Genomic DNA, 24,491 nt, shown 5'->3' on the forward strand with positions numbered 1-24,491 from the left:
ACCCTCTGATCAGGATAGTTGGCCCAGGCATATCCTAGTGCTTGTGGACCTGATCGAGATTCCGTGACCGTTGAATTGAGTGTGGTCCGTCACAGCTGATCTGAAGAGCCGGTCGGTATGAAAACTCAGCCTGACCTAGATCCATGGTCGGTGAGCTTAAGTCCGACGTTTCGTGGTTATAGGCCCACCAGAAGTGCTTCGTTGGATCGAGAAAGGCATGCTTTGGTTATAACTTAAGTATACCTTGTCCCTAGGGTTATTTTCATCAAGAATAGGCCTATTTATAGTCCTTAAACCCTAGCCCTCTTTTCCATACGAATTTTCTCTAACCCTAGCTTGGAAAGAGAGTGGAAAAGAGAGAAAGTGAGAGAGATAAGTTGGTGAATCATCTTGGATTCTTCCTTGTTCTTCTTCATCTTTGAACCTTCACTTTGAATCGTTCTTCTGACGGTTCTGAATTCATTTTGGGGTAAGTTAACCTAACCCTAACCTGTGTTAGAGCTTAGATTAGTCTTGGTGTTGTTGTATCTCATTTCTATCCTTATTTTAGGGTATTCTATCCCCGTTGACGAAGACAACTCGTCTAAATCAGTTCGGTGTTCTTTCCTTGCTTAAGGTGCGGACTTTAAGTGTATAGGTTATGGTTTTCAAGGCTTTCAATCCCAGTTAGTGATTTATTCTTGTTATGGATGAGATTTCGCATGCCAAATGTTGTGTTTTCATTGCTTTCCTGATATGCATGTGCTATATTGAGATTTGTGTATTCTATGTGTATTTATAAAGTACCATATACGTATAAAATATGCACTTATGTTTGCCATGATTATTTGTCATGTATGTATGCTAGATGCATGTATGACAACTCCTTGGTAAAAGGAATTGTCTAAATGCATGTATTTCAACATACGTCATGTATGTTGTTCCATGTATGCTAAGTGTTTGTAGAAATGCATGAATGATCTAAAGTGTAACTTATTACACTAATTGTGGCGTTGAGAAGTGATTCTCAACACTCCTATTGATGCGCATGATTTCTTTTATGCAAGTTACATTCCAAGTTCTTTAAATTCAAGCATCTCCTATGTTTACATTTATGTTAAGTTGATATTCCTCAAGTGCTTATGTACCATGATTTAAGTTGTTGTTCCATTACTGTTTTACATTCCTCATGAGTATCTGTAGTAGTGTAATGTGTGGGACTATGCCTTAGTCCAGGAAATCGGTAATCGACTCTATGTTCGTGGTTGAGATTGCTTTCGCCACGTAGGACGTATTAGACGAACCCGAGCCGTATTAGAGTTGGCGGCAGTGGTTTGGCCACGCGGAGTGTTTGTGCACTCTATGTCGTTCAATTCAACGTGCGCTCGTGCTAGTTGAGTTTGTCAAGTAACCCGATTGTCCGATGTATGTTCACCATGTATGGACGCTATTGCTTGAATCTAGGATACCGAACTTACCAGTGAAATCCTATTAACTATGGTACTTGATCCGCTAAGACTCATGAGCCGGACATGGTGGTATGGGACACCGTGGTCGAGCTGTCGGCCTACGCTGGGGTGACGAGCCTCCCCGTAGTGACTAGTGAGCAACCAAACTCATGAGCCGATTATGGTGGTATGGGACACTATATTCGTGCTGTCGGCCTACATTGATTGGTGACGAGCCCTTTGTAGTGACCTCGAGCATACCTGGATACCGCAATGAGGTGACGAGCCGAACTGTGGTAGTAAAGGCATGAAAGGCGTGCATTGATTGGTGACGAGTTCTTTGCTACGACCTCAAACATATGATCGTATGTGTAAGTGCTATAGTTTTTATCCCTGTAAGTTGTCAAATTTGTGGTGACAAAATCTCTGTTATGTTTTATATATAACCTGCTTAAGTGAAGCTCTCTCAAGGATCAACATTCATGACTTCATGAACAAGCTAAGCTCACATCAAGCAAAGTTCTCAAGTACAAGACTCAAGATCTTGAATGCAAGAGCTGCTCACAAAACAAGACTCAAGCCGAAAAGAAAGTACAAGGCAAGACTCAAGTTGAGACTCAAGCTGAACTCAAGACTTAAGTTGAAAGTCAAGCTAAAATCAAGACTCAAGCTGAAACTCAAGCCACTTCCAAGATTGAGCTACTTCAAGGTTTAATCTTCATCAAGACTTCAAGGCTCATTCTTCATGGTCTCTTGTTTCAATGTCCATACTTCATGATTAAGGTTTGTTTGACCATAGGATGACCTTAGAAGTAGGTCATTTCGGATACATAAGCCGAATGTTATTTTACATGTGATTGGTCTGTTCTTCGACTAGTCCTAAGGCTTCTTCGACTAGTCCTAGACTTGCTTCGACCAGTCTAAGAAAATCCTCGACCAGTCGTAAGTTTGTTACAAATTCCGGATAAAATCTGTTAGCCTTCGACTAGTCCTGGAATCTGTTCGACCAGTCGTAGGAACAGTGTTTCTGCATCTTTGACCAGTCGTAGAATCTACGACTCGAAGTCCAGTGAACCTTTGCAGGACCTACGACCAGTCGAAGGAAACCTACGACCAGTCGTGGGTGACCTATGACCAGTCGTAGGAGGGCTACGACCAGTCGTAGAACGGTCTGAGCATATCCCGCCAAATTTTTCAAATATCTGTTAGAGCTTCGACTAGTCGAAGAGCACTCTAGACCAGTCGAAGACACGATCTTCTCACCTATAAATAGTGCACGAATCTCAGAAGAAATCATCGATTTAATTATAGTATTCAAGCCAATATTCGTCGAACTTCTGAGAGATAATTATGTGCTCCATCTAAGCTAAGTGTGCTTATTTAATATCTTCTTTCCTTAGCTTTATTTTAATTGATTTTGTTTCTGTTATTCCAATCTGATTTGAAAAGAGGAATTGTTATTCCCTTTCTTTGGAATCAAAATCAATTAAGGCAAGCCCTGTTTGGTTTAATTTAAAATCAATTAGAACTAGAACCATTGTAATCGAGTACTGGACATTGAACTTGGACATTCAATCATCTACTTTGATTTGGTTCTACCGGGCTGCTACAACGAAGAAGATATTCAGGTATTTTACATATTGTAAATTCCTTTCTATTATTTTGGTTTCTTTCAAGATTTGCCAGAAAAATCTTGTTATTTTGGTTATCTGAGGAGAGTCAGGAAAACTCAGAAGTGGGGGTTTTTTTTAATTGTGTAAGCCCACATACAAAGACACAATTGTAAGGGTTTTAGGTGAACCTGGGAAAACCTATCTTTAGTGAACGCTAATATCCCCTGTGTGAGGATATTAGGAGTGGAGTAGCTTTTTGTGTGGCTGTTGGATAACAGTTGGTGAACACACAGGCGAACCACTATAAACCCTTATGTTGTGGTTGATTGTTTTACTCTTCTAATTTTTATTCTTTTTGTGGGATGTATGTATGGTGGTGAATGTTGTAATTATTTCAAGCTTTGTGAGAATGTTGTAATAGCTTAGAATTTACTTTCTGCTATTCCTTTATAAGCTTGATTTTCAATTTCATTTGAAAGTTGTTCCAGCAAGGTTGCCCTGCCATTTTTATGGTGTATGGCTGTCCCTAGAACAATACATCTTTAATTACAAGTTATTTCATTTCAGTTTATATTTAATTCTGTATTCCTCTTCGATTTGAGACTTGATACAAAGACCTTTCTAGAAATAAGGTTGTCCTACCATAAACTCTGTTTTTGGTGTAAGGTTGTCCTTAGAATAACGTTTGTATCAACCTCTCAAGATATGAATTTTGAGGTTGTTTTACTTTCCTGCATTGTTATTTAATTTGGCTATCATTTTCTTTATTATTCCGCTGTTATAAGTTTTTATTTGGCATTGTCCTATTCACCCCCCCCCCCCCCCTCTAGGACATATAGCTTGGCCTTTTCAGTATAAGATGTCTAGGATTGACGACCCTAGTATGGATCACTGTTTGGATAGTGATATGAGGAAGGTATCTTAGCTTCCCAATCCAGCTGTGTGGAAATGGACTAATAACAACTTGGTAATCATATCCATGCACCGCATTTGCATGTGCTTTGTAGATGTGGCGCACTTTGAGGCGATGTCATGCGTAACGTAAGATGAAGACGCTGAGGGTGTACGCGTGAGGGCACCCATCATATTGCATTCATCCTTGCATTAATAAGAGTACTTAAGATTTATTTAATTGTTCTGCTTTATCATTACTGTTTGATTGAACTGATAACATGTTAACCAGTGCCTTATTGTTTCACTGAGTTGATCACTCACTCCCACGTTTCTGGGGTGGTGTTAAACACCCACCAGACTCTGTCTTAGGCTCTGATGTTGCAGATGTGGATACGACTTTTGAGGCAGAGCGGGAGCTGGATGATGACGAGGCTGCCTTCTCCTATATGCAGTTTTCAGACGGGTTCTAGAGAGCCTCGGTTTGATGTGCGGGATTTTGGGATTATTTTTGGGAACTTAAATGATGTAATTTGATACTTATAATTTTGTTAGATAACACTTTCATACAATCTGGCTTGTATATGTATTTCAGGGATTTACACTTGTACACATTTTACTATAAGTCTTCCGCTTGCTTTATTCACTTATCCCTGAATCATATCTGTGTTTTGGCTTAATCTATCCTATGTTTTATGCACTAATACAGTCAACATACATCCATCATTAAATATGTTGCATAAGTGATGTTTTGGAACTCAGGTGCTGAGCTATGCTCGACCCCCGAATTTCAGGGCATTACAACCTTACACTGAATCCCATCTTTATAATACTTGAAGCATTGATGGAGAGTCGATGGTACAATGCCATATTAGTGCATCCAGGGTCTTCCCAAAAGAAGATTATATGTCGTTATTGCATTAATGACATGGTAAATGACACTAGTCGTCAGCGCTCCTATTTCCAGTGTCAATGTGATCTTACCAAGCACTCTCTGCCCATATTGATTGAACCCTTATATCATCATCCCACTAGGACGTAAATGAGAATGGCAATATCCCAGTTCGTTTAACATCCTTAATGGTAGCAAATTTACTGCGGACCTGTTATTTAGCATCATTCATTTTACCTATTTACCGTGACATGACCTACAACCATCAGTGGTCTGTTGTGATCCTCTCCACAAATTAGGTCATCATCAAAGAAAGAAATGACTAGCATATAATTGTTCCGTTCTTCATGTTCCATTTCTGTAAGCAATGCTCTTCTGACATTATTATCGGATAGGGCCTAAATCAGACTGTATCGAGAATCTTCGAACAATCGTAACGCGTCATACACACTTAGTAAAGCTAGTATGCCCTACATATGACTCACCACATCGTATGTCACCTTTTCCATCTTATCTGTCTCTTTCTCTCTGACATTGTCACGGCATTCCGTATATGTCTCTTTTCTTGTTACCTCAGTGTTCTATTTATAGGGGTTCTTTATCCTTTTCCCTAAGCATAACGTGACTACCGCGGCTTTGCCCGTTTGCCTAAGGTAATGGCTGTTATCCATTTCTCTTATCCTTTTGCCTTTTTTTCCTTTTACTTCTTCTTCTTCTTCTTCCTGTCAAAGATCGACAACAGAACCTAATTAGGATATACTTACAAATATATTCTATCTTGGAGATGAAAGGAAGGATGTTCCCTTTGAGAGTCGCCATTTTGGCGCCTTATAGGACACCAAACAATGATGAAATTCTCCAAGTCATTCTTAAGTCAATACTAAGAAAAATATTCTCCAGTGGAGTTGCCATTTTGTTTCGACTAGAAATGAAAAGCATTTGATTCGGGGGAATATCTCACTTAATATAAATAAAAGATAGAGCAAAGAGAATAATCATCAATTTTATTCATTCTGAGTTCATTACATCCTTTTAATCCTTTGCACCCCTTCTTCTTCTCTTTGTCCCCAGAACCTGTTAGAGGCATTGGTCTTCTGAGCATCCGATCCTCCAAATGAGGGGGTAGGGGGTATTTATAGGCCTTCGCACATGTGAGCCCTCGAATCCTATGTCGTGGACCCCACTTCACATTCTTAATCCGTTCTTCTTCTAAGAGAGTTGCGCAACCTATCATAACAACAAACAAGTTGGCGCACCTGCGCAACTTACCTCCTGCGCAACATGGTTCCCGCACAACTCGGATCCCACGCAACTCATCTGTCTTTCATTACCTTCACCAATTTTCCTTCTTGGAGCTTCTTCCCTTAACCAAATTTTATACCCCAATAGATCTGAAGTTACTAAAGATTTGAGTTCAATGTTCAACAATTCAGGTATATGTGACCTTAAAATGACCCTAAGTTTAGGTCCTTTCTTCTGCATATTATTCTCAAATTTTTATACTTAGAATAGGCTTAAATTCAACTAGTCCTAGCCTATGTTCAACTAGTCCAGGCTCTGGCTCGACCAGTCCAAGTTTCAAACTCAAATTTCGAGTTTTTCTGGTAGATCCTCGACCAGTCGAGTACCCTGCTCGACCAGTCGTGGAGATCTGCTCGACCAGTCGCGGTGTCACGCCCCAATCTTGGGAACCAGGCTCACAAAATACCCGATCACCCAATCCGGTGCTGACAGCCTTCGTAGTACCCCATTCTCGGCTTCAGGCGCCCATACACCAAATTCCGATCCTAAGATCCTATAAGGAGGATTTTCTGTATGAATTCTTTTGTAAAGAAGCATAACCACAAGTGTACCCAAATCACAAGAACAACATTATCACAACATATCCACTAATATAAACATTAGATTATAGTACTAAAAGGGAAATACATAAATAACAAAATCTCCAAAGTGATTTGTCACAAGCTCCTGCCTCAATGCTGCAGTGACCTAACGTCACCTGCATGCAACAGTCGTGCATAAGCTTGCTAAGAAGCTCAGAGGGTGGTGCATTGTGCACAATGCATGTGACAAGTATACAATATCAGAATAAGTGAAAATACTGTCAATCCATAAATCGTACAATATCAGAGTAAGCAAAAATATTGGCAATCCATAAATCGTACAATACCAGAGTAAGTGGAAAAACTAGAAATCCATAAATCGTACAATACCAGAGTTGTAAGACCCGTATCCTAGTCCGTACCGTTTCATTGGCTTCCGCGGTCCTTTCGGTCGAATTTCGACAATCCTCAACCTGTAACCGACATTTGCGAGCGATCCTAAACTGGGTCCCGCATACCAAAGTCGGTTCGAACCAAAACTTGTATCTTAGCTACCGCGTCGTCACCGCGGTTCCAACGCCATGACTCACGCACCGAACCGATACCCAAGCTATAAGATGTGGGCCCACGTTCATTTCGAAGAAAACGTCGCGCGTGCGAATTCCGAAAGAATCTCTACAACATGTCCCATCAATCAATCAATCACTCATGTCAAGTACAAGTCAAGTCACTCTATATCCCTAAGTACAACAACCCATCCCTCATTTCCCATAAGTCAACTCACTCTCTCCCCTCACCATTCCCCTTTACAAAATTTCAACCACAACCATACCTCTTTTATAAATTTTCAAATAAACCCATACCCTTCCTTACATCATCCCATCCCTTTAATCCATTATTTCCTTCTCTCTCTCTCTCTCTCTCTCTCTCTCTCTCTCTCTCTCTCTCTCTCTCTCTCATTTCTCAAATCTCCTAAGCAACCCTAAAACTTCATACGTCCAAACATTCTCTCCCAAGCCAAGTCTGGCCCACCCTCTCATCCCCCATCCCCACTATCAAAACCCCGTCAACCTCCATCAAAGATGAAGGCAAGGAGCTTAGGAGCCTAAGGGAGCAAGGAGAAGGCCTAGAGGTGGGTGATCTTTGAGTTTCTGCCGTTGATTTCATGATTTGAGGGCCCACTTGTTGATGGGATGCATTTTGATGTATGTGATGTATCCATGAGGGGCCCATAGTGGTGGGGTCCCTCTATCACCGTCTCTCTCTCTCTCTCTCTCTCTCTCTCTCTCTCTCTCTCTCTCTCTCTCTCTCTCCCTCTCCCTCTCTCCCTCCCTCCCTCTCTCTCTTTCTTTGAATGGCGATGGTGATAAAGGGGTGTGTGTGTCCCACCATGGAGTATATATTTTTAATCCATCTACCTTCATGTGGGACCCGTCATTTGGATGTGTTGGATTTACACCATCCAGCCCATTAGTGGGTCCGGACGGAAGGGAAAACACAAGTATCAGGTGATCTAAACAGGTGGGCCACGTACATGTGGAACCCACCATGATGTTAATGTTATATTCATGCCGTCTAGTGTCCCTGGACGCTGGACGTGAAGGTGGGCTAACATGGAGTGCGTGTACTGGCATGGGCGTGTACTGATAAGCTAAAATAAATAAATAAATAAATATGGGGTGGGCCGCTCATGCGGGCCCCACCTTAATGTATATACATAATCCATGTTGTCCATTCCATTTCTCAGTCCATTTTAGGCGTTGAGCTGAAAAATGAGGGTAATATGATCATCGGGCGGACCATAGTATAGAAAACAATGTTTCTACAGTTGAAATACACCCCGATATTTCCGTACATCAAAACCTATCCAATATTGGACTTGACGGGTTTGTAGTGAGCCCAAAAAGACCAATGGGCGGGGTGGATTTCCCTGATGTGGGCCCCAACTAGGAAAAACCCCAAAAAATATGTTAAAATAAAAAAGAGAGCAGCAGACACTGCGTATGACAGTGGAGGTAGGCACCCACGGCCCCAACCATGGGCCCCACCCTGATGTGTGTTGATGATCAACACCGTACATTTGTTGGGTCCCTTCTAACAGTGGCCCCCTCCCAAAAATCAGCCACATGTGATGCTCAGGTGGCCCACATCACAGAGAACAGTGAAGATTGAACGTCTGCCATTGAAACCCTTTTTAGGGCCAGGAGTTTTAGATCAATATGAATTTTATTTTTCCTCCTCAACCCAGGTCCACGTGACCTCATTAACCGGTTGGGTGGAAAATAAACATTACGATGGGCCCCTGGTCCACATGACCTTATGAACAGTTTGGATGACAGATAAACATTATGGTGGGCCCCTGGTCCACGTGACCTTATGAACAGTTTGGATGTCATATAAACAGCACGGTGGGCCCCAAGTCTGACTGACCTTATCAACAGTTTGGATGTCATATAAACTGTACGGTAGGCCCCTAGGTCTGAGTGACCTTATCCATGGGTTAGATGGAAAGTAAACATTATGGTGGGCACCACATGAGACCCACTGATGTACGTATTGTGATCCACACCTTCCATTAGTGTGGGCCCCATCATGAGGTATGTACCTCATATATGTCGTCCATCCTTCCCATTCCTATGAGATCACCATGATGCACGTATTGCATCCAAACCGTCCAACCATTTTTTTAATTAAAATTTTAAGGCTCGAGACTAAAAGTGAGACAGATCTAAGATCAGGTGGACCACATTATAGGAATCAGTGGGTTTGAATGTCCACCATTAAACCCTTGGGAATTTTAAATGGTGGAAATCCTTATCACCACTTACATTTGGGTGCGGCCCATTTGATATACATGTGGCCTAAGTGATGTGGCCCACTTACCATAGATATAGCCCATTGTTGAGGCCCACCTTGATTTGTATAAGGCTTGTTGTTGTGGGCCCACCTTAATATATATGAGGCCCATGTGATTAGGCCCATCTTGATGTAGTTGTGGCTCATCCGTTGGGGCCCATCTTGATATATACAAGACCCATGTACATGAGGCCCATTTGATGTATTGGAGGCCCATGGGTCAAGGCCTAATGGGATGTACATGAGGCCCATTATAATGTGATTCCACCATGGTTTATGTGTTGACCTTTATAGCAGGTTATGCCTTGGGAGCAATGATGGTTTGACGTCCACATTGTAAGGATAATATTGGTTAAATGTCTGCATTGTCACTCTCCCTAAGGCCCATTGATAGGCCCATACTTGTAGTGTGTAGGCCGTCTAAGCCCATCTTCGTTATGAACAGAGCCCAACACCACATAACTTGTTTAGTATAGATCCATGATTCATGCTCATACACATCATATGTGTAAGTGCTATAGTTTATATCCCTATCTGTTGTCAAATTTGTGATGACAAAATCACTGTTATGTTATATATAACTTGCTTAAGTGAAGCTCTTTCAAGGATCAACATTCATGAACAAGCTAAGCTCACAACAAGCAAAGCTCACAAGTCCAAGGATCAATCTTGAATGAAAGAACTGCTCACAAGACAAGACTCAAGCTGCAAGACTTCAAGAAGAGTTCAAAGCAGTTTGTACACTTTCAAGATTGAGCTACATCAAGGTTTGATCTACATCAAGACTTCAAGGCTCATACTTCAAGGTCTCTTGTTCCTAATGTTTCAATGTCCATACTTCATGATTGAGGTTTGATTGACCATAGGTTGACCTTAGAAGTAGGTCATTTCGGATACATAAACCGAATGTTTATTTTACATGTGATTGGTCTATTCTTCGACTAGTCGTAGGCCTTCTTCGACTAGTCCTAGACTTGCTTCGACCAGTCTAAGAAATTCCTCGACCAGTCGTGAGTTTGTTACAAATTTCGGATAAAATCTGTTAGCCTTCGACTAGTCCAGGAATCTGTTCGACCAGTCGTAGGAACAGTGTCGACTGCTCTTCGACCAGTCGTACAATCTTCGACTCGAAGTCCAGCGAAGATTTTCAGGACCTACGACCAGTCGAAGGAAACCTACGACCAGTCGTAGGAGAGCTTCGACCAGTCGTAGAACAGTCAGAGCATATCCCGCCGGATTTTTCAAAATATCTGTTAGTGCTTCGACTAGTCGAAGAGCACTCTAGACCAGTTGAAGACCTGATCTTCTCACTTATAAATAGTGCTCGAATCTCAGAAGAAATTATCGAATTAATAAAAGTATTCAAGCCAATCTTCGTCGAACTTCTGAGAGATAATTCTGTGCTCCATCTAAGCTAAGTGTGCTTATTTAATATTCCCTTTCCTTAGCTTTATTTAATTGATTTTGTTTCTGCTATTCCAATCTGATTTGATAAGAGAAATTGTTATTCCCTTTCTTTGGAATCAAAATCAATTAAGGCAAGCCCTATTTGGTTTAATTTAAAATCTATTAGAATTAGAACCATTGTAATCGAGTACTGGACATTGAACTTGGACATTCAATCATCTACTTTGATTTGGTTCTACCGGGTTGCTACAACGAAGGAGATATATAGGTATTTTACATATTGTAAATTCCTTTCTATTATTTTGGTTTCTTTCAAGATTTGCCAGAAAAATCTTGTTATATTGGTTATCTGAGGAAAGCCAGGAAAACTCAGAAGTGGGGTTTTTTTTAATTGTGTAAGCCCACATACAAAGACACAATTGTAAGGGTTTTGGGTGAACCTGGGAAAACCTATTTTTTAGTGAACGCTAATATCCCCTGTGTGAGGATATTAGGAGTGGAGTAGCTTTTTGTGTGGCTGTTGTTTAACAGTTGGTGAACACACAGGCGAACCACTATAAACGCTTGTGTTTGATTAATTTATTCTTCTAATTTTTAATTATTCTTTTGTGGGATGTATGTATGGTGGTGAATGTTGTAATTATTTAATTCAAGCTTTGTGAGAATGTTGTAATAGCTTAGAATTTATTTTCTGCTATTCCTTTATCGCTTGATTTTCAATTTCATTTGAAAGTTATTCCAGCAAGGTTGCCCTGCCATTTTTATGGTGTATGGCTGTCCCTAGAACAATACATTTTTAATTACAAGTTATTTCAATTCAGTTTATATTTATTATTGTATTCCTCTTCTATTTGAGACTTGATACAAAGATCTTTCTAGGAATAAGGTTGTCCTACCATAAACTCTATTTTTGGTGTAAGGTTGTCCTTAGAACAACGTTTGTATCAACCTCTCAAGATCTGAATTTTGAGGTTATTTTAATTTACTGCATTGTGATTTACTTTGGCTATCATATTCATTTTAATTCCGCTGTTATAAGTTTTTATTTGGCATTGTCCTATTCACCCCCCCTCTAGGACATATAGCTTGGCCTTTTCAATATGTATGCTTGATATGAGGAGTGACTGGTCATAGCATATGCCTTCAGGCAGATTGTTTATAGGCTCCCTGATAGACGGAGTTTTCCTTCATGAGCGCGCGGTATGCGCAGGATTCTTGCATGACTGGTAGTGTGATTCATGCACTTCACATTTGTATGACATGATTACTATATGCCCTAGCTACATCAAGGTTTTGACCTCCACAGACACATCGTGGATGGCAGGATCGGATACCGAAAATATTGTTACTAAGCATCAGGGCGCCATAGATGTCCTTGGGTGAAAATCCCTAAACCCGATGGTACCAGAGGATGACTCTAACGTCAAGACCGAGTGGATATATGAGCGCACAAGGGCCGAATACCAGGAGGTCGCGTCTCTCACTATATCATGGTCGGTTGGAAAGAGGTGTGGCCTTACTCCCCAGAGAGTAGGGGGCAATATTAGGCTGAGTTAGACCAGCTCGGGAATAGGTCCGCTATCGACGTGCCGGATAGGCATTAGCAGACTATTGGGCAGGCGGATAGTGAGGTTTCTTACGCTCACTTGGACTATGCAGCTAAGAGAGCGGCAGTGCCATTTGGAGTGTACTAAACCCCGGTGATTATCCAGAATGAGAACTGTACTGATATATGATGAGAATTGGCATGCTTGAGTTGCATCTCACATCGCATGGCCATGTTATGGCCGATAACATTCATATCTTGCACCGCATAGCCTTGGTACGGCTGATTGCATTCATGTACTCATCAGCATGATTCCACATTTCTCTGACCTTGCATTCTGAGCATGCTTATATTGCGCACACACTTACACCAACCTTTAAGTTTTCTATAAGCTTATGCACGATTGATGCATGTAGGTGACACTAGGACACAGCCGTAGCCTTGTCGCAGTTGGAGTGTGCAGCCGAGCTTTTAGAGTTTCTGTTATTATCATTATCTTGTATCTCCCTTCATACGCACTGTATTTAAAGTTTTTGATCATAGTGGATTTTGTGATGGCGTTCTTGTGGTTATTGTTCATGGGTTATGCTTGTAGTTATGCTTATACTGAATCAAAATCATGCTTGAAATCTTCCTTGTAGGATCCCAGGATTGGAACCTGGTGTATAGATGCCAGGAACCGAGAATGGGGTACTACAGAGGCTGTCGGCGCCGGATTCGACGATCGAAAATTTTATGAGCCTGGTTTCTGAGTTCGGGGCATGACAGAAGTTGGTATCAGAGCATAACTTGGGAATAACCGAGAACAACATCACATGTTTGCTATGAGTTTAGGATGATTAGGTTCCGAGTGCGTAACCTTCTGATTGAGTCCCCTAACGTGCCCTGGGGAGTTTTCAAGGATTGATAGGCGCCTTTGTTCTTTTCTATAGGACATGTCGCACAGGAGAGTGACCCAATCGACTCCCGCTCTACCACCCGATGCTCCCACTTTACCACTTGCGGCTCCCGTTCCACCCCTAGAGATCCCTGCTCCAAAGCCTGAGGATGTTGTTCCTCCACCTGAGGCCTGTGCAGATCCGACTGTACTTGTAAGTGCCTCTCAGTTACAGCAGATGTTACAGGCTGTGACAGCAGCACTTCAGGGACAAGGTAGGCACCTAGTTGTTTTACCAACTCAGGCCGAGTAGGAACGATCGAGCGCGCTTCTTCGAGAGTTCAGACAGCTCGATCCTCTGCGTTTCCAGGGTGAGCCAGATCCGATTGCAGCTGAGAGATGGCGCTCCGATGTGGAGAAGATCTTCGATACTATAGCATGCATGACCCAGCAGCGAGTCCAATTAGCTATATTTCTTCTCCAGGGAGAGGTCGAGCATTGGTGGACCTTCGTTACCCGCGTCACAGGACCTGATTATGTCTGGACATGGGATGACTTTATCGGCCGATTCGAGGAGCAGTACTTCCCTAACCACATTCGACGTCAGAGAACACTGGAGTTCGAGACTCTAGTACAGGGGGACATGACCATGGCATAGTAAGCGGCCTGTTTTGTGACGCTATCAAGGTTCGCGCCATATATGGTTGATGATGAGGGGCAGAAGGCCCACCGTTTTGAGAATGGCTTACGTTATGGTCTTCGAGGACGTGTGATTGGGCACGAGCTCCTGACTTCCAGGCAGTAGTGTGAAGGGCTCAGATTTACGAGACTGAGTGGGCCGACTCACAGGGCGATCGAGATCAGAGGAGAGGTCGGAAGAGGCAGGCCCCCTCCAGTAGCTCCCAGCAGCATCGACGCCCACAGAGGTACAGGAGCCACTCATCTGCTAGAGTACCAGCAGCCATAACAGCACCTCCAGCGCCACCCTAGTAGCCATTTGTAGGGACCTATTTTGGATGTGGTAGGACAGGGCACCGCCTGTCTGAGTGTCCTCGCCCTCATTTGCAGCAGTCGAGAGGGCCACAACAGCCTTCAGTGCAGCAGCGACCTCAACAGCAGTCTCTAGCACAGCCATGACCCCATTATCAGCGACCGCAGCCATCTCAGCCACCGAGGCCCCAGCAGTAGCAGAGACAGCAGTACAGGGTGCCGCAGAGGCATCAGCAGCACTACGGACCTCAGAGGGGACAGGCACCTCCCCAGCCAGCTCAGGCTAGATTCTATGCAGCTCAGAAGGACCCGCAGTCATCCGAAGGAGTCGTTGAGAGGATACTTCCAGTCTCTTCATGCATCGCCCGAATATTATTTGATTTTGGTGCTTTGCACTCATTCATGTCTGAGGATTTTTACCGATCGACTAGATTTCTGACAGAGTCTACTAGTGAGGGATTGACCGTATCGATGCCCTTGGGAAAGACTACAGTATTAGGCCGTTTCTATTCGTCTTGCCCTATTCTAGTCGATGATATCTTTTTTCCCGCTGACTTATTTGTATTGCTGATGACAGATTTCGACGTTATCTTGGGCATGGATTGGCTTGCCGAGTACCATGCCATCTTGGACTGTTTTGCGAGGACAGTCACGTTCTACATACTAGGCTTGCCGTAGTTTCAGTTTGTTACCGAGCCCCGAGGAGAGTCATTGTCTTACTTGATGTCCTGTGCTGTTGAGGAGCCTGTTGCCGCTTGTATTGATCAGTGGCTGATTGTCTGTGATTTTCCTGATGTGTTCCAGGAGATTCCGGGATTACCACCGCATCGACATATTGAGTTCTAGATTAATCTCGTGTCTGGTATCACGCTTATCTCGAAGGCCCCGTAACGTATGGCACCGATGGAGTTACATGAGCTGCAGCGACAGTTGGATGAATTGTGTGACTTGGAATTTATTCGTCCGAGTAGTTTGCCGTGGGGAGCGCTGGTACTCTTCGTCAGGAAGAAGGATGGCTCGTTGAGGCTCTGCGTGGACTACCGCGAGCTCAACCGGGTCACAATCACGAACAAGTACCCACTCCCGAGGATAGATGATTTATTTGATCAGCTGCAGGGTGCACAGTTCTTTTTGAAGATTAACCTGCGTTCCGGTTATCATCAGATTCGTGTCCAAGAGGAGGACATCCCGAAGAAGGCTTTCACGACGCATTACGGTCATTTTGAGTTTCAGGTCATGTCCTTTGGACTGACCAATACACCCGCGGTCTTCATGTAGTTGATGAATGAGGTCTTCCGTCCATATCTTGATCAGTTTCTTGTAGTCTTCATCGACGACATTCTAATATATTCGAAGACCCGTGAGGAGCATATGCAGCATTTGAAAATCGCTTTACAAACCCTCCGTGCCCACCAGCTATATGCGAAGCTAAAGAAGTGTGTGAGTTTTAACATGAGGAGGTGAAATTTCTCGGTCACGTAGTGACGAGAGAGGGTGTCGCAATGGACCCCTCGAAGGTTGAGGTAGTGCGTCAGTGGGGTCAGCCCACGACTGCGTCTGAGATCCGCAGTTTCCTTGGTTTAGCGGGATACTATTGGCGTTTTATTGAGGGCTTCTCCCGTAATGCAGCCCCATTGACCAAGTTGACTCGGAAGGGCACAGATTTTGTTTGTTCTGACGCATGTGAGCAGGCATTCATGGAGCTGAAGGACCGTCTGATGTCCGCTCCTGTCCTCACTCTTCCCTCTGGGAGTGATGAATTTGTTGTATTTACTGATGCCTCACTATTGGTTTAGGTGTTGTCCTGATGCAGCATGACAGGCCTGTAGCCTTTGCGTCCCGTCAGCTCAAGGTCCATGAGCTGAACTACGCCACGCATGATTTGGAGTTGGCAGCAGTCGTCTTCGCACTGAAGGTGTGGAGACACTGTCTTTATGGGGTCAGGTTCAAGCTCTTCTTTGACTACAAGAGCTTAAAGTATCTATTCTCTCAGTCCGAGATGAACATGAGGCAGAGACATTGGATGGAGTTTCTGAAGGACTATAATTTTGACCTCCAGTACCACTCAAGCAAGGTGAATGTGGTGGCGGATTCCCTCAGCCGTCAGCCACGAGGCCTGGTGGCACATATGATGATTTAAGAGTGGAGGATGCTCGAGGATATAGAAGAGTACGACTTTGATTGTGGTTTACAGTCTTCTATCGTTTAACTATCGAGCCTGTCAATTCAACCCTCTCTTGTCACAAGGGTGATCGAGGCTCAGTAGACAGATGAGTCGTTACAGGATTATCGAGCAGAGGCAGCATCTGAGAGTTAGACAAATTGGCAGATTGGTGCTGATGGTAGACTTCACTTCAGAGGCCGATTATCTGTCCCAGATATTCCTAAGCTGCGTAGAGATCTTATGACTGAGGCACATCGATCGCGATTTTCTATCCACCCTGGCTCGACAAAGATATATCGTGATATGAGGAGACAGTATTTTTGAGTGGGGATGAAGCGCCAGATCACCAGTTTTGTGGCCAAGTGTGACACGTGCCAGCGTGTTAAGGCCGATCATCAGAGACCCCTTGGTCTATTGCAGTCGTTGAGTGTCCCAACGTGGAAGTGGGAGCACGTATCTACCAATTTTATCATGGGTTTACCGAGGACTCAGCGCGGTCATGACGCCATCTGGGTTGTCGTGGACCGTCTGACAAAGTCGGCACATTTTCTTGCGATTCGTGTGACTTGGCCTTTGGACCGGCTAGCGAGGTTATTCATTGAAGAGATTGTGAGACTGCATGGTGTTCCAGTCTCGATCGTTTTCGACCGAGAACCGAGGTTCACATCTCAGTTTTGGAGGAGCTTTCAGAGAGCGATGGGCACTGATTTGCAGCTCAGCACCGCGTATCATCCGCAGACCGATGGCCAGACCGAGAGGGTCAATCAGATCCTTGAGGACATGCTTCGGGCTTGCGTGATTGACTTCGAGGGTAGCTGGGATGAACATCTGTGGTTGACTGAGTTCGCATACAACAGCAGTTATCAGGCGACCATTGACATGGCTCCTTTTGAGGCATTATATGGCAGACCGTGCAAATCTCTGAGTTGTTGGACCGAGGTCAGAGAGCGGCGTCTCCTAGGTCCCGAGCTTGTGCAGCAGACGTTAGAAGTTATCGATATCATCAAGCAGAGGATGTACGCAGCTCAGAGCCAGCAGAAGAGTTTTGCTGATCGCCGATGTCATCCCTTGGAGTTTGATGTAGGGGATAGAGTGTATCTCAAGGTCTCGCCCATGAAGGGCATAGTTCGATTTGGAGTGAAGGGTAAGCTTGCCCCGAGATTCATTGGACCTTTCGAGATCACTGAGCGCATTGGCGCTGTGACCTATTGGTTTGCCTTACCATCTCAGTCATTAGGCGTCAACAACATTTTCCACGTCTCTATGTTGAGGAAATGTGGGTCAGACGTAGTTCCTGTTATTGATTGGCAGCCGTTGGAGGTTCGTGAGGACGCTTCTTACATTGAGCAACCAGTTCGTATCCTTGATCAGAAGGAGCAGGTCCTCCGGACCAAGGTCATTCCCTTCTTGAAGGTTCAGTAGGGTCACCATTCTATTGATGAGGCATCTTGGGAGCGCGAGGCCGAGATTCGAGAGCGTTATCCCCATCTCTTTGATGATTGATTGTATGTTGTATCTTGTATGATGTCTCCGATTTTATATGATGATGCTATGTTTCCTCATCCTTCTAAATTATGTTTACTTGCAATGATTGTGTAAATTTTGAGGATGAATTTTTTATTTGGAGGGGAGAGTTGTAAGACCCGTATCCTAGTCCGTATCGTTCTATTGGCTTCCACGGTTCTTTCGGTCGAATTTCAGCAATCCTCGACCCGTGTCTGACGTTTGCGCGTGATCATACCGAAGTCGGTTCAAACCGAAACTTGTATCTTACTGACCGTGTCGTCATCGCGATTCCAACACCGTGACTCGTGCACCAAACCGATACCTAGGTTAGAAGATGTGGGCCCACGTTCATTTCGAGAAAAATGCCGCGCGTCCAAATTCTGAGAAAATCTTTACAACATGTCCCATCAATCAATCAATCACTCATGTCAAGTACAAGTCAAGTCACTCCATACCCCTAAGTACAACAACCCATCCCTCCTTTCCCATAAGTAAACTCTCTCTCTCCCCTCACCATTCCCCTTTACAAAATTTCAACCATAACCATACCTCTTTTATAAATTTTCAAATAAACCCATACCCTTCCTTACATCATCCCATCCCTTTAATCCATTACTTCCTTTTCTCTCTCTCTCATTTCTCAAATCTCCTAAGCAACCCTAAAGCTTCATACGTCCAAACATTCTCTCCCAAGCCAAGTGTGACCCACCCTCTCATCCCCCATCCCCACCATCAAAACTCCATCAACCTCCATCAAAGATGAAGGCAAGGAGCTTAGGAGCATAAGGAAGCAAGGAGAAGGCTTAGAGGTGGGTGATCTTTGAGTTTCTACCGTTAATTTCATAATTTGAGGGCCCACTTGTTGATGGGAACCATTTTGATGTATGTGATGTATCCATGAGGGGCCCATAGTGGCGGGGTCCCTCTCTCTCTCTCTCTCTCTCTCTCTCTCTTTGAATGGTGATGGTGATAAAGGGGTGTGTGTGTCCCACCATGGAGTATATATTTTTAATCCATTTACCTTCATGTGGGACCCGACATCTACACCATCCAGCCCATTAGTGGGCCCAGACAGAAGGAAAAACACAAGTATCAGGTGATCCAAACAAGTGGGCCACATACATGTGGGACCCACCATGATGCTTATGTTATATTCATGCCGTCCAGCGTCCCTGGACGCTAGACATGAAGGTAGGCTAACATGGAGTGCGTGTACTGGCATGGGCGTGTACTGACAAGCTAAAATAAAAATAAATAAATAAATAAATAAATAAATTTGGGGTGGGCCACTCATGTGGGCCCCACCTTGATGTATATACATAATCCACATCGTCCATTCCATTTCTCAGCCCATTTTAGGCGTTGATCCGAAAAATGAGGGTAATCTGATCATTGGGCGGACCATAGTATAGAAAACAATGTTTCTACCGTTGAAATACACCTCGATATTTCCGTACATCAAAACCCATCCAATATTGGACTTGACGGGTTTGTAGTGAGCCCAAAAAGACTAATGGGTGGGGCAGATTTTCCTGATGTGGGCCCCAACTAGGAAAAACCCCAAAAAAATATGTTAAAACAAAAAAAAGAGCAGCTGACACTGCTGCTGCTGCTGCAGCAGCAGCAAATGCTGTGTATGACAATGGAGGGAGGGACCCATGGACCCATCCATGGGCCCCACCCTGATGTGTGTTGATGATCAACACTGTACATTTGTTGGGTCCCTTCTAATAGTAGCCCCCTCCCTAAAATCAGCCACATGTGATGCTCAGGTGGCCCACATCATAAAGAACAGTGAAGATTGAATGTCTGCCATTGAAACCCTTTTTGGGGCCAGGAGTTTTGGATCAATATGATATTTGTTTTTCCTCCTCAACCTAGGTCCACGTGACCTCATCAACTGGTTTGGTGGAAAATAAACATTACGGTGGGCCCCTGGTCCATGTGACCTTATGAACAGTTTGGATGTAATATAAACAGCACGGTGGGCCCCAAGTCTGACTGACCTTATCAACAGTTTGGATGTCATATAAACAGTACGGTGGGCCCCCAGGTCTGAGTGACCTTATCCATGGGTCAGATGAAAAGTAAACATTATGGTGGGCCCCACATGGGACCCACTGATGTACGTATTGTGATCCACACCTTCCATTAATGTGGGCCCCACCATGAGGTATGTACCTCATATATGTCATTCATCCTTCCCATCCCTATGGGATCCACCATGATGCACGTATTGCAACCAAACCGTCCAACCATTTTTTTAAATTAAAATTTTAAGGCTCGAGACTAAAAATGAGACAGATCTAGGATCAGGTGGACCACATTATAGGAATCAGTGGGTTTGAACGTCCACCATTAAACCCTTGGGAATTTTAAATGGTGGAAATCCTTACCACCACTTACAATTGGGTGCGGCCCATTTGATATACATGTGGCCTAAGTGATGTGGCCCACTTACCATAGATATGGCCCATTGTTGAGGCCCACCTTGATTTGTATAAGGCCCGTTGTTGTGGGCCCACCTTAATATATATGAGGCCCATGTGATTAGGCCCTTCTTGATGTAGTTGTGGCTCATCCGTTAGGGCCCATCTTGATATATACAAGACCTATGTACATGAGGCCCATTTGATGTATTGGAGGCCCATGGGTCAAGGCCCAATGGGATGTACATGAGGCCCATTATAACGTGATTCCACCATGGTTTATGTGTTGACCTTTATAACGGGCTATGCCTTGGGAGCAATGATGGTTTGACGTCCACATTGTAAGGATAATGTTGGTTAAATGTTCACATTGTCACTCTCCCTAAGGCCCATTGATAGGCCCATACTTGTAGTGTGTAGACCGTCTAAGCCCATCTTCATTATGAACAGAGCCCAACACCACATAACTTATTTATATAGATCTATGATTCATGCTCATACGCATCATATGTATGCTTGATATGAGGAGTGACTGATCATAGCCTATGTCTTCGGGCAGATTGTTTATGAGCTCCTTGATAGGCGGAGTTGCTCTTCATGAGCGCGTGGTACACGTAGGATTCTTGCACGACTGGTAGTGTGATTCATGCACTTCATATTTGTATGACATGATTACTATATGCCCTAGCTACATCAGGGTTATGACCTCCACAGACACATCGTGGATGACAGGATCGGATACCAAAAATATTGTTATTAAGCATCGGGGCGCCATAGATGTCCTTGGGTGAAATCCCTAAACCCGATGATACTAGAGGATAACTCCAACGTCGAGACCGAATGGATATATGAGCGCACGAGGGCCGAATACCAGAAGGCCGCGTCTCCTACTATGTTATGGTCAGTTGGAAAGGGGTGTGGCCTTACTCGCCCGAGAGTATGGGGCAATACTAGGCTGAGTTTGACTAGCTCGTAAATGGGTCCGCTATCGACATGTCGAATAGGCATTGGTAGACTATTGGCCAGGCGGATAGTGAGGTTTCTTACGCTCACTTGGACTGTGTGGTTAGGAGAGCTGCAGTGCCATTTGGAGTGTACTAAACCCCGGTGATTATCCACAATGAGAACTGTACTGATATATGATGAGGATTGGCATGCTTAAGTTACATCTCGCATCGCATGGCTGTGTTATGGCCAATAGTTGGTACAGCTGATTGCATTCATGTACTCATCAACATGATTCCGCATTTCTCTGACCTTGCATTCTGAGCACGCTTATATTGCACGCACACACTTACACCACCCTCTAAGCTTTCTATAAGCTTATGCATGATTGATGCGTGTAGGTGACGCCAGGACGCAGCCGTGGCCTTGTCGCAGTTGGAGTGTGCAGCAGAGCTTTCGGAGTTTCTGTTATTATCATTATCTTATATTTCCCTTCATACGCACTGTATTCAAAGTTTTTTATCATAGTGGATTTTGTGATGGCATTCTTGTGGTTATTATTTATGGGTTATGCTTATACTGAATCAAAATCATGCTTGAAATCCTCCTTGTAGGATCCCAAGATCGGAACCTGGTGTATAGATGCCGGGAGCCGAGAATGGGGTACTACGGAGGCTGTCGGCGCCGGATTCGGCGATCGAAAATTTTGTAAGTCCGGTTTCTGAGTTTGGAGCGTGACAAGAGTAAGCGGAAATACTAGCAAGTCCATAGATACCGTCAACCTTATCCAGACTATGCGATGCAAAGACATAATAAGCCAGATGTCATATGCTGAGGATGCACTATGCAAATCCTGACGGGTCCACGAATACCAACAGCCTTATCTAGGCCACGTAATGTAGAAACATAATAAACCAAATGTCATATGCTGAAGATGTAATACATAAGAAATAACAAAGCTGGAGTGTGTAGTAAGGATGATAGTATGTGGTGTCACAAGCTATGGGGTCCACCACAAGGGACTTCTATCCAAACCAATCCTATACCTAAATTTGGATAGCCAGACTCATTGTGGTAAACTCCTGATATTAGGTTGGTCGCATACCCAACTGAAATCATTGCCATTACAAAGGCACACATAATGATTTAGTTGCGCACCACCAGCCCGAGTGGATAGTGAATGAATGAATGAATGAGTAAAATGCTAAGTATGCAACTCTTACTCAGCAAGTCCACATGTCAGTACCGTACATCTCTGGGATATCACCAAGGTCTAGTGCACTCCACATTGGCTGCCCCTCCCCCAAGCGCGCAACCAAGTGAGTGAAAGAGACCTCACTACCCGCCTAACCAGTAGTCAGCCAGTATCTACCCGGCTCATCAGTAGCGGACCCATTTCTAAGCTGGTCAAACTCAGCCTAGCTATACCCCTTACGCCTTAGGGGGATAAGGTCACACCCCCTTTCAAGTGACCATAACACAGTGGGAGATGTGGCCTACTGGTATTCGACACTCGGGTGCTCATGTATCTACTCGGTCTAGACGTTGGAGCATCCCCTGGCCACGGGGCTTTAGGGGTTTTCACCCACGGACATTGAACGTGCCCATATGCTAAGTCCCAAATATTTTTGGTGACCCATCTAGCCATTCACAACATGCCTGTGGAGGCCACAACCTTGATGTCGCTAGGGCGTAAAGTGATCATGTCACAAAATGTGAGATGCATGAGTCATACCATCCAGTCATGCATCAAACTTACACGTACTGCGCGATCATGTGGGGCTACTCCGTCTCACCGGGAGTCCCATAAACATCTCAGCCCAATGACATATGTTATGATAAACCATTCCTCACAACATGCATACATATGATGCATATGGGCATATACCATGATGTAATACTCAGCATGTTCTCGATGCGTCCTACTAGGCTAAGTATACTAGTATGATTATCAGATGCAAACAAACAATAACCGGTCTTACCCGGTATATCCCATACAAAGAGTAAGGGCGGAACGATACACCCCATTAGGCATGAAGCAGTCTATATGGTATGACCCATGATAGATTATCCTAACCTACTTAAGGTACTAATGTATCGTGCATCCTAAGGCGGGGTCCACTGAAAGGGCGGTGGATCTAACCCATAAATCAATGATAAACTTCAACAATGGATATACCAAATCCGATACCACGTATTCTTCCATCTACGTCAAGGGGTGATGATGCACTCTTCTACAACTATGAATGGCCTAGATGACATAATTACATCAAAGATGGGCCTCTTGGGGTGAGTCTAATGGTATACAACAAGGTGAGATAAGAGGGTGGAACTATGTACGACAATTGGGCTTCCTTACCTTCTCTATCATACAATAATCCGGGCTTTCCTATGAGGCCTGGTACATACACAAAGTGGGTTTTGGTGGGGTCCATGCATCTAGGACTATGTGTCCTTCAAACGGGTTGGGTAGCCTGCTCAATATCTAAGTGGGCCTTAGGTATAGTCACTAAACTTGGGCAAACACATGTATCTAGGTGGGCCACATTTCTTATAGAAGGCCCGGTGAGTACACAAAGTGGGTTTCAATGTTTGGATATTCCTACAAGATGTGATGGAAGGCACTAGCATCAATGGGGGCCCAAAGGTTTGGGTTAGCCTAATAAAGGTAGGTGGTCATCTCTACATCAATGGGGGCCCAACAATTTGGGTTTGAGATATCCCAATAAGGGAAGGTGTTTATTCTCTAACATCAATGGGGGCCCAATGATTTGGGTTAGCCCAATAAGGGAAGGTGTTTATCTCTAACATCAATGGGGGCCCAATGATTTGGGTTAGCCCAATAAGGGAAGGTGTTTATCTCTAACATCAATGGGGGCCCAATGATTTGGGTTAGCCCGATAAGGATAGGGTGGAAATGGGCTTAGCAATGGGCCCTAAGGAGGTTTACAACGGTGGACCTTTAACCACCATTGCTCCTAAGGTGCGGCCCATTTGGGATTGGAATTTAAGTCACAATGGGCCCATGACCCTACAACTATATGGAAAAAATGGATGGACACGTGTGTATGACATATACATTAAGGTGGGCCTGCATAAGGCAGCCCATGGCTGGCGTAAATCAC

The sequence above is a fragment of the Magnolia sinica genome, chromosome 5 (assembly GCF_029962835.1).
Source record: "Magnolia sinica isolate HGM2019 chromosome 5, MsV1, whole genome shotgun sequence".
NCBI classification, from domain to species: Eukaryota; Viridiplantae; Streptophyta; class Magnoliopsida; order Magnoliales; family Magnoliaceae; genus Magnolia; species Magnolia sinica.